The sequence below is a fragment of the Pinus tabuliformis genome, chromosome 5_2 (genome assembly GCF_031772625.1).
Source record: "Pinus tabuliformis cultivar Carrire ecotype Pingquan chromosome 5_2, CPIR1, whole genome shotgun sequence".
Lineage (NCBI taxonomy): Eukaryota > Viridiplantae > Streptophyta > Pinopsida > Pinales > Pinaceae > Pinus > Pinus tabuliformis.
The window spans coordinates 614,013,697-614,024,008 of NC_142306.1; the positions used below are offsets into that span (position 1 = coordinate 614,013,697).

General features: G+C 37.2%; 1 pseudogene; it reads right to left on the reverse strand.

The window, feature by feature from the left end:
* Positions 1–7,711: 7,711 nt before the first annotated feature.
* On the reverse strand, positions 7,712–8,824 carry LOC149160523 (glycosyl hydrolase 5 family protein pseudogene; annotated as a pseudogene).
* Positions 8,825–10,312: the final 1,488 nt, after the last annotated feature.

Genomic DNA, 10,312 nt, shown 5'->3' on the forward strand with positions numbered 1-10,312 from the left:
AAATCCCATAAAAACTAATTATCTAGCCATATAATCCAAAGAATTATGGATTCCCAAAGAAAGAGGAGTCTAATTGGCCCTCTCTTCTAGGTTGAATTCCTTGAACCACTGGTGATGCATTTCCACTAATAAAGAAATGGATTCTACAATAAAAATTTTTCCAAAAACTTCCCCTCTTTAATGAAAGGTATAGGTTTAGATAACTTGTTAAGCTGTTTTCACAGAGTAAAATGATAAAAAATGGAGCTCTCAAATTACTCTTCACTTATGGTAAGCTGAAGAAAATGTGTAACATGCTTAATAAACAATGGTTACCTTTCCATTAGCGTGTACGACAAGGACAACCCCATTCTTTAAGCTGCCTAATTTTCAAACATACTGTCATGTCTAAAAAACCAATAAACTATTTTTACAATAAATCAAGTTAAATACAATAAATCAAACCATAGACAAATTCAAAAATAAAAATATAACCAAAACCATCATATAAACAAAATGATAACAAAACAATAAAGTGGTACATAAATATATACCATCAATCAATCATATTATGTATAAATAACCATAATAAAAAAATATGTACACCCATAATAAAAATATATTCAACAAGATATAGGTTTATATTTGGGAAAAATTTACAAAATGAAAAGTATTATTATTTTTTAATATTCAATTAATATAAATGTTAATATAAATTAATATAAATATTTATTTTTTATTTTCCTATTTTATTTTAAACAAATATTAATAATTTAAGTTTAAAATGTAACAAATTGGTGATGGTGATGGTGGACCAAACTTTGGTTTATCGAACTTAAAGAAATGAATTATTTAGTTTGATTTAAGATTTTATTCATATGCTCAAAATGTTTGGAGAGAAGCCTCCCAAGCTCACTATAATTTTGACATCGTAAAAGGCTAGGAAGGTCAGTGTTGCAACAAAGATTATGAAACTGAGATTTAATGTGGTCGTACGCGGGGCACTCTAAGAGGAAGTGATTTTCATCCTCGATGTTCATATTCTCATAGAGATGGCAGATCCTTTCCATCCATGGTATTTTAGGAACTGCCCAACGACCTGTTTCACTATGGAGTTCATGAGAGTTCATTTTAATCTTGGCTATATTAATTTTCTTCTTTGAGCTAGTTAAAACAGAGAGATACTTTTGATCTTCTAGGGTGGGGTTGATGACCTCCTTATAATATCTTAAGTTTCTTTTAGCTGCTAAATTTTTCTCACACCACATTTTTTCTTTGAACTTAGAAGTAACAATATTTTTAATGTTATTAATGTTTTGCAATGGAACATTCTTGTCGATCTCCCAATGGTTTAACTAGGCCCTCCTGTCTTTATACTAACCTCATTTGAGCCTTAGGTGGTTTTGGGTGGAATTTAAAGCTAGCTTAGGAAGTCTATGGTCTCCCATGTTATTGAGTTTGTGCTTGTACAACAAAAGCCTAGTCATAGCTAGGCTCTCAATAGGGGAAATACCCACTTCTATAAGGAGAATAGGATAGGGTGTATTGCTTTTAATTTTGAGGTTATACGTTATAAAACGCTTCTAGATTTTCTTAAACTTTCTTCAGGATTCTCTAGATATGTTGCAACCCCAAACCTCATATCCATATAAGATGACAGGAGTGACTAAAGTTTCAAAGAGGAACTTCTTTCTATCCCACACTATGAGGTTTGCTATTTTACAGTTATTTTCAAGACCAAAATAAGCTTTCCACCCCCCATTAATCCTTTTCTCAATGCTATAGTTCCAGTTGAGCTTGTGATGAGTATTGATTCCTAGGTACTTGTAAGAAGACACTTTCTCCAAGTTACTATTGTCATACATAAAATTAGCATAAGTGTCCTTCTTGGATTTGATAATCATAACTTTTGTTTTGTCACTGTTAACAGTCATACCCATGGTAGAGCATAAATCCTTAAGAAGTCTAAACTTCTTATCAAGATCAGATGGGCACCTTGCGAGAAGAACAATGTCGTCAGCATAAAGAAGAAGGATGATGACTATCCCAGCTAAGATCTTGCCAGCACAGCCTGCTTCCTCTAAACAACCTTCTAACTTGTCGATGTAAATGCCAAATAGAGTAGGGGAGTGGGGGCAACCTTGTTTAACTCCTATATTACACTTGATATCTTTCGACCACCCCTCATTGCTCTTTAGCTTGGCAATTACATTCTTGTATAACCTTATAGCAGCAACTCTCAACTTGAAAGGAGCCTTTAGCTCTTCTAATTTATTCCATAGGTTGTTTCTAGGAACCGTATCGAAAGCCTTTCGAAACTCCACAAAGCAACAAAAGAGATTGGATTTATCATAGTAACATTCCTCCACAATGATCCTAAGTGTAACGAGGTGGTTCATTGTTGAGAGTTGCCTTCTGAAATCCGCTTGGCCTTTAGCCTGCTTACCTTCACTTTCAAGCCATATGCTCAACTTATTTTCCAAAATAATACCATATAACTTGGCTAAGAGAGGGTTGATCATAGTTGTCCGATAATTAGAGGGGTTATTTGTATCCCCACTTTTTAAAATAGGGATAATGAGGCTCTACGTCCATGGTTTAGGGAACCCTTGCTTGACTACTTGATTGAAAATGTTGTGGATGTGGGGGATGAGGACAAGACCCCTAATTTTTAAGATTCCCCCCTGGTAACCTTGAATGTCCTTAGCTTTCACATTTGCCAGGTGTTTAACCCAAAAATCAATGTCTTCTAATGAGAAAACTTCTTTCTTTGTGAGCAGGGTTTCAAAGTTGTCCATGACATTTGGAGATTCATAAATCTTTATAAGATAGGAATTCCAGTCATGTAAAGCAATTTTATTATTATCTTTAGTTTTCCTAGTTAGAATCTGCCTCCAAAATTTCTTAGGAGCTATCTTAGAGAGGTGTAAGAGATTCTCTTGTCTTTTACGAATATAGTGCCTTTTTTCCCTTTTAGTTAGGGCTTTGTATATTTTATCTTGGCAATTTTAAGAGATTCATCAACAACTTCCTTAATTGCTCTCCTCGCACTTTTACAAATTTTGTCATACAATGGGTTGGTTTTGCTATTTCTTTTATTACTTGAAACTTCAATTGCGAACTCGTTAATAGAATATGAGAGGGTTGTAGTAAAATTATGTTAGAAGTCTTCTATATTGTTTATACTAGATAAAGGAAGAAAATTAGTTTTTAATTCATTTAGAAAGAGATCGTTTTTATTTCTATCAAAGATTAAGTTCTTTTAGCTATAAGGATTATCTTCTATGGGATCTCTATGCATGAAAAAATTGAGAGTTATAAGTAAAGGCTTATGATCAGAGTTAGGCTTGTGGTCGTCTAAGATGTCAAAATTTATTATTTTGTTGTATAAAGGGAGATCGAAAATAACATAGTCTACCACGTTGCTACCAAGCCCATGGATGTAAGTCATCTGGCTAGAATTGGGCCACTTCTTTAAACCGTTGCAAATTATGAGATTGTTATGAAACCAGCTCAAGAAAAAATAGAAGAGATAGATCAACGCCTTAGAATTTAGCCTCTTTGAGGGGGAAACCTCCGTTACATTACATAAATGAACAATTATTGGATGATACAAATGACAATACCTCCTTTCTATATATAGGAGTCAAGGAATGATAATATAATCAGAGCTGACATAACAATAATAATGTAAGGGCACAATAGTGGGCTTCTATGGGGCACAATAGTAACAATATGGGTACAACAATATAATAAGGGGGTTGTACTAATAACAATAAGGGGTCACACTAGTAGTATAGGGGCCTAACATGCCCCTCTCCTTCAAAAAGTGTTGTCCTCAACACTTGAGTAGTTATTGATGCTTCTGTAGAATATTATTGTCCTCCCATGTGGAATCTTCAGCGGGTAAGTTCTTCCACTTGATGAGATACTCTAAAATTGATCGATTTCGTAGCTGTTGGGTTCTTGTTTCTGTGACTGCTCCAGGTTCCAATATGATTTTTCCTTCCTCTTCAAGTTCTGGCAATATTATTTGAATTGGGATCTTCTGCAACTTTTGAATGAGTGGCCACACTTCTTCGTCCTTCTTCCATTCATACCTTGCTTCATTTATCCAATCTATTTGGATAATAGAAATAGCACAAAACAATGCTTCCACATCCTCATCCTTTCTTAAGAGTGCATCTGCAACAAAATTTTGCTTCCCTTTTCTATAGATGATGTCAAACTCATAACCCAATATATTTGTGACCCATTTTTCTGTTCTTGTATAGATAATATTTTTTCTAAAAAGTATTTAAGACTATCATGATCCATTTTTACCTTGAAGTGTCTTCCCATTGGGTAAGGTCGCCATTTCTTAAGTACATGTAGTATTGCCAACATTTCCTTCTCATAAATAGCTTGCTTGAGATGTAGTCGTAAAAATTCCCAATCACCTACACCAAAACATTTTTCACTACAATGTTGATCTACCAGTTGTTTCATTCGATTCTGCACCAAAGTGGCATTATCCTTTAAAAGTTGGAGAACTTGTTGTTGATGCTCGATGTGATCTTTCACTGCTTGAACTTTTTTCTTCTTGATATGTTCTTCTAGCTTTAGCGATTGAGTAGTGGTAATTTCTTCCAATGCTTTACAAGATATGGTCGGATTCATTTCTTGATGCTCGATGTGATCTTTCACTTCTTGAACATTTTTCTTCTTGATATGTCCTTCTATCTTGATAATTTGAGGAGTGGTAATTCTTGCCAATGCTTTACAAGATATGGTCAGATTCATTTCTTCTTTCTCTGGGGTTGGTTCTTGGTGTATATACTCTTCTTTTGATGTTTCTTGATCCTCTTCTTCCTCCTCTTCATAATCTATGTAAAATAATTTCTTCTCAGCACACTTATGACCTTTAGTGCATTTGCTATCACAATTGTAACAAAGCCCTTTTTTCTCTTTTTTCTTCCAATTGTTGTGGTGTCAACCTTATAGGTTGTGGAAGACTAGGGGCAAAAACACTTCCGTCTCTATAGTCATGAGTGGTATGCTTCCTGGTTGCCATAATTTTTCTTTCCATTTTTCTTGCTAACCTGAATGCCTTCTCTAATGAATCAGGTTCCCAAAGGCGAACATCATGTTGGATATTATCCTTTAAAGACCCTATGAACACATCAATCCTATGCTCCTTTGGAATATCTTTTACCCTTATGTTCAATTTTTGGAACTCCTCAATGTGCTCCATTATTGAACCCTTTTGTTTGAGACTTATCAATTGGCTAAAAAAAGTGTTTCTTTTTGTATCCTCATAATGTGCTATCAATTCTTCCATAAAAATTGCCCAAGTGATAAATTGTTTACGAGAGAAAAGCCATTGATACCATACAAACTGATTTGGTTCCAAATATAAAGTTGCCATACGTACTTTTTGTGTGTTTTGCACATTATTGAGATCGAAGAATTGCTCCATCTGTAATATCCATGTGGCGGGATCCTTGCCATCAAACTTCCTCATATTGATTTTTGGAACATGGTGAATCTTCGATCCAACATTAGAGTCTATGGAATCATGATTAACATTTCTTTTGTTCTCATCATGAGTTTCCTTTAGTACCCTTTCACCCTTAGTGACCATTTCTTGTAGCAACTTATTCATATTTATCTTCAATTCTTCCATCTTATCATCCATGCCATCAATTTTAGCATCCATGCCATTCACCTTAGCTTCCATGCCATCCATCTTAGATTCTACACCTTTCTTTAAACCATCCATCTTAGCTTCTACATCTTTCCTTAAACCATCCATCTTAGATTCTGTTGCTTTTTGTGCACATGACACTTGTTGCACTTGTTCTTGTAATTTTGATATATCATATAGCATTTCTTCTTCTTCTTCTTCTTCATGAGTCATGCTAGAGCTTTCAGGTTCCTTACTAGGTGTTTGCATTTTCTTTCCTCGGGGCATCAGTTACCGATAATAATTCTCTATTATTCCCTTTAAATTCCTTCAAAATAAATTTTCAAACCAAGCTTAAGCAAAAATTTAAGAAAATCTACACACCTTTTTTCACTTTGTAGGAGCTCAATATTTCCTCTGATGTATCTCTGTACTTTTCAATCATCTAGTTCTGAATTTGTGACCTACAGTAGCCCTCTGTTTTCTCTTACCAATGCCGCAAGTCTGACCCAAATTGGATTCTCCAAGGAAGAGTTATGCGAAATCTCCCACAGTGACTTGATTATAGACTAGTTCAGTAGAGCGAACTTGTACGACGTGTCACGAGTCACTGTTTCGACCTTTGGATCTGCAAAATGCATAAAAGAAACTACAGTCCATCCTCTTTCTGTACCTTCTTACGAAATTTCAATTTGATCCCCAGAGAGAAAGTTATGACGATTTTCCCCAGGTCACCTATTTGGGATGTAATTCAGGAGTCTGCAAAAAGACCAACTTTCTCAGATCATATCTCCACAAATATAGCGCGAAAAGCTCTGAAATTTGGACCCAAGGTTCAGTGCGATTTCTTCTCAAATGGGTTTTTTTGCAACTTCTGAAACATCATAGAAAAAAAGATATAGCGAAAATTCCACGATGACCTGTTTGGAGCAGCGCAACCCTAGAATCCAAAGCTCTAATACCAAATGTTATGAAACCAGCTCAAGAAAAGATAGAAGAGATAGATCAATTCCTTAGAATTCAGCCTCTTCGAGGGGGCAATCTCCTTTAAATTACATAAATGAACAATTCTTGGATGATACAAATGACAAAACCTCCTTTCTATATATAGGAGTCTAAGGAATCATAATATAATCAGAGCCGACATAACAATAATAATGTAAGGGCACAATAATAAAAATAGTGGGCTTCTATGGGGCACAATAGTAACAATATGGGTACAACAATATAATAAGGGGGTTGTACTATTAACAATAAGGGGTTACACTAGTAGTATAGGGGCCTAACAGAGATCGTGAGCACTATAGAGCTTGACTAGCTCCGACCCAAACAAATTCTCCCCAAGGTCTTTAGAGCTCCTTTTGTACCGGCTATCTAGAGTAGGGTCTTTGTCTAACCAAAGAGGATTAGGGTTGGAATGATTTCTTAAAAGAATATCTTGGTTGCTTGAAGTTCGAACATTAAAGTCACCCATTAAAAAGATATTACCTTTATTCCTTAGGCTAGAAATATCATCTCTGAACCATTGTAAGGACTTTTTTTATCTAGATTCTTTTTCTTATAGAAGTTAGAATTGATGGGGGGCAATAACAGATTGCTATGTAGGTCTTTTTATCCTTAATGTGAGTAATCTCTATCCAACTATATTGGTTGTAAGGGTTATTTTTATAAATCCTAACAAGGGGGGAGATGTTCTTCTTAATGTAACACGCTATACCCCCCATGCCTCTACTAGAGGATTGATTGTTCCAAGTAGACCATAGTGTAAAGTCATCTATGTTAGTGACCCTAGATTCTTCGTGCTCCCAAGTTTCAACAGGTGATATAATATCAACCTCATTCGAGATCCAACTTAACTTGAGGCCTTTGTTCCATGGAAAGCCCCAACAGTTCCAAAAAAGAATCTCGACTGTGTTTTAATATATATATATATATATATTAAAACACAAATTTTTAAACTGCTACTACTAAAAAATATAAATTTATTTGGGTACACCCCAACGGTCGGACAACATTTTATTATACAAAAACTTGAGCAGCAAGGAACGCTTTAACCGAATTGCAACTTTACACGCTTTTAGTTTTATTATAAGGGAATAATCCAATCCCAAAAATTACGACATTTAGCGAGAGAGAAAGGAATCTAGTAACATCGGAAACAAAGGTGAGTAGACAATTAATATATCTGTTATCATTTCCATTTGTTCCTCTTTCATCCATTCCAAAATCGCTGATAAACAGAGGTGCCACCGAAGTCCCATTAACTGAATCCACCAAGAAGCCGCCATGATTTTCCACTGAAGACGTGATGCTTCCATAGAGTTGGTTGGGTAGGCCCCCTTGCCATTTGACTCTGAAAGCATACCAGTGGAGTTCGTAGACTATCTTGTTATGGATGGGCAACGACACCAGATTCGTCCTTAAGAAACTCAGATCGGTGTCATAGCTCAAACTAGAGAGAATGACAAGAACATTGGGATTGGCCGCATGGATAGCCAATGCTCCTTGCTGCATGTATTTGTACCAGTTCGGGACGTTAGACCTCATACCTCACAGTTCATTGCGCAACATGTCTACGACATTGGCGTGGTCCTTAAAGTTGGAGGCCATGGTTTTAAGCCCTTCAATCCATGCCTATGGATCGAAATATTGGTCTCCAAAGAAACCGTTTTCGTCGGTGAGAGCACATCACCACTGCGGTTTGCTTACGTGATTATCCAGTATGACCATGATGCCGGCACTCTGGAGAGCTGAGAGCTGTGACGACATGATGGTAGGCTTCGATATGAGAGAGCCTCAGGAGTTCTGGGTTGTGCGTGGCTACTCCGGCTGCTGTGGAAGTCAGGTTAAGCGAGGCGAAGGTCTGGGCAACGGTGAGATTAGAAAGGATCGGATCGGTCGTGACCATGAAAATGGCCCATGTGAGGTGCACGCAGTTGAACCCCAGGAGCTAATGGTGTTGGCGATATATTGCAAAGGTTGGGTGCTGAGGCCCGCTGGCAGCACAGGTTCCAGGTGACCCGCCTAGTTCACACACGCAAACTTCACTCGCATACTGGTTGTTTCATCCACGATCCATCGTGAACGAACTTGCAGGGAAAGCGAGTACGTTAAACCACACAATAAAAAAACTGCCAGAAAAATTACATAGCTACTCATCATCGCGGAGGCAGCAGCCATGGCAAATCCATTATGTTTCTCTCTATTTATAGCTTTCCGATAATCTCACACAAAACTCTTGTTCAATCATAAAGCTTTGGAAACCTCCATTACTGGTTGCCACTGCGGTTTTTAAATTTCGCCAAAATATCTACCTGTAACAGAGTTTCACCATCGTCAGACTTCGGAAACTCCACCTCTCGGTTCTTGGAAAAGCCAAAAATGGGCAGGTGGATTGTGAATTTTTTATGGGGAGCCTAGGTTCATCAAAAACAAAATGGGATGGTGGATTTATTTGGGAGTTGGAATTTGATTGGGATTGGGATTGTCTATTTTTATTAGTTTTGTATTTTTAAATGTATAAATTAATTAATGTTTTTTATTTGTTATTTCTTAAAATAATTATGGTATAAAATGGTGTATTTTTATTTTGATTGCGGATAGTAATCAGATGTGTTAAAATAAGATAATTACTCTTGCATGTGGGGTTGGCTAAACATAGAAAGTCAGTTAACTGAGTGATTGCATGATTGAGTGTTTGAGTGTTGAGTCAAGTCGAGTGATAAACGACTTTGAGTGTGTGATTGCATGTCAAGATATTTTAGGCACTCAGCTAGTTGGAAAAGGTTTAAAATACCCTTCACCGGGTTCATTGTAATCATCATGTTTTGTGTGATCAATAGAAGAGCAGCAGCTCATGTTTTATGTATGAATTCATGTTTTTGCCTTCTCTGTCTTTCCAACAAATTAGTATGAGAGCTAGAGAAGAACCATTAGAAATTCTGCAGTGGCAGGCTGCAGATTCGCAAGTAAAGGATCGAAAGTTTCAACGTAGCCGCTTAACCGATAAGTCATAGCTTATCGGTTCTTGAGAAATTAGCCGTCGAATTATTTTGGATAGAGAGAGGGTCGCAGCCAACTAAAATCGTAACTGCATCAACCACAATCGTCGTGCCGGTCACATGGCCTCATCACGAGAACAAAATTTTAATGCGATTTGTATAACGTGTTAAAAGCTCACAGCATTTAGTGCTGAATAGGTTCTTAAACAAGTCCGTTGACTTTTATAAGTTGAGTGGGAAGTGTTAGCCCTAAGGTGCAGCGCTGACATTTTGAAGGCTAAAGGAAGAACATGGTGTGCTTTGCTGTCCCAAGGAGGGGCCCCACACGGGCCATTACCCCACTTTTCTCAATCTCCCACTTACATTTCATTCCGCTCACTTCCTAACCCAACCCTCACATCCTGACGAAACCCTCTTTCGCCTTAGCCTCAAGAAAATTAACCCAAACCCCCCGCAAAACCTTACCTTTCTGTCATACGCACCCTCTACACATTTCCCGAGGACGTCCCGTACCTCCGTGTCCCTCCGCCGTTGATCTTCCCCCACCGATCAGACAGCCCACATTTCACCCGATCAACGAAACATGCTTGATCATCCCCCGCCGTTAGATCACCCCCACTAGATCTAACAGCTGTCACCCATATCACGCGAGCACTCCTCAACTCTC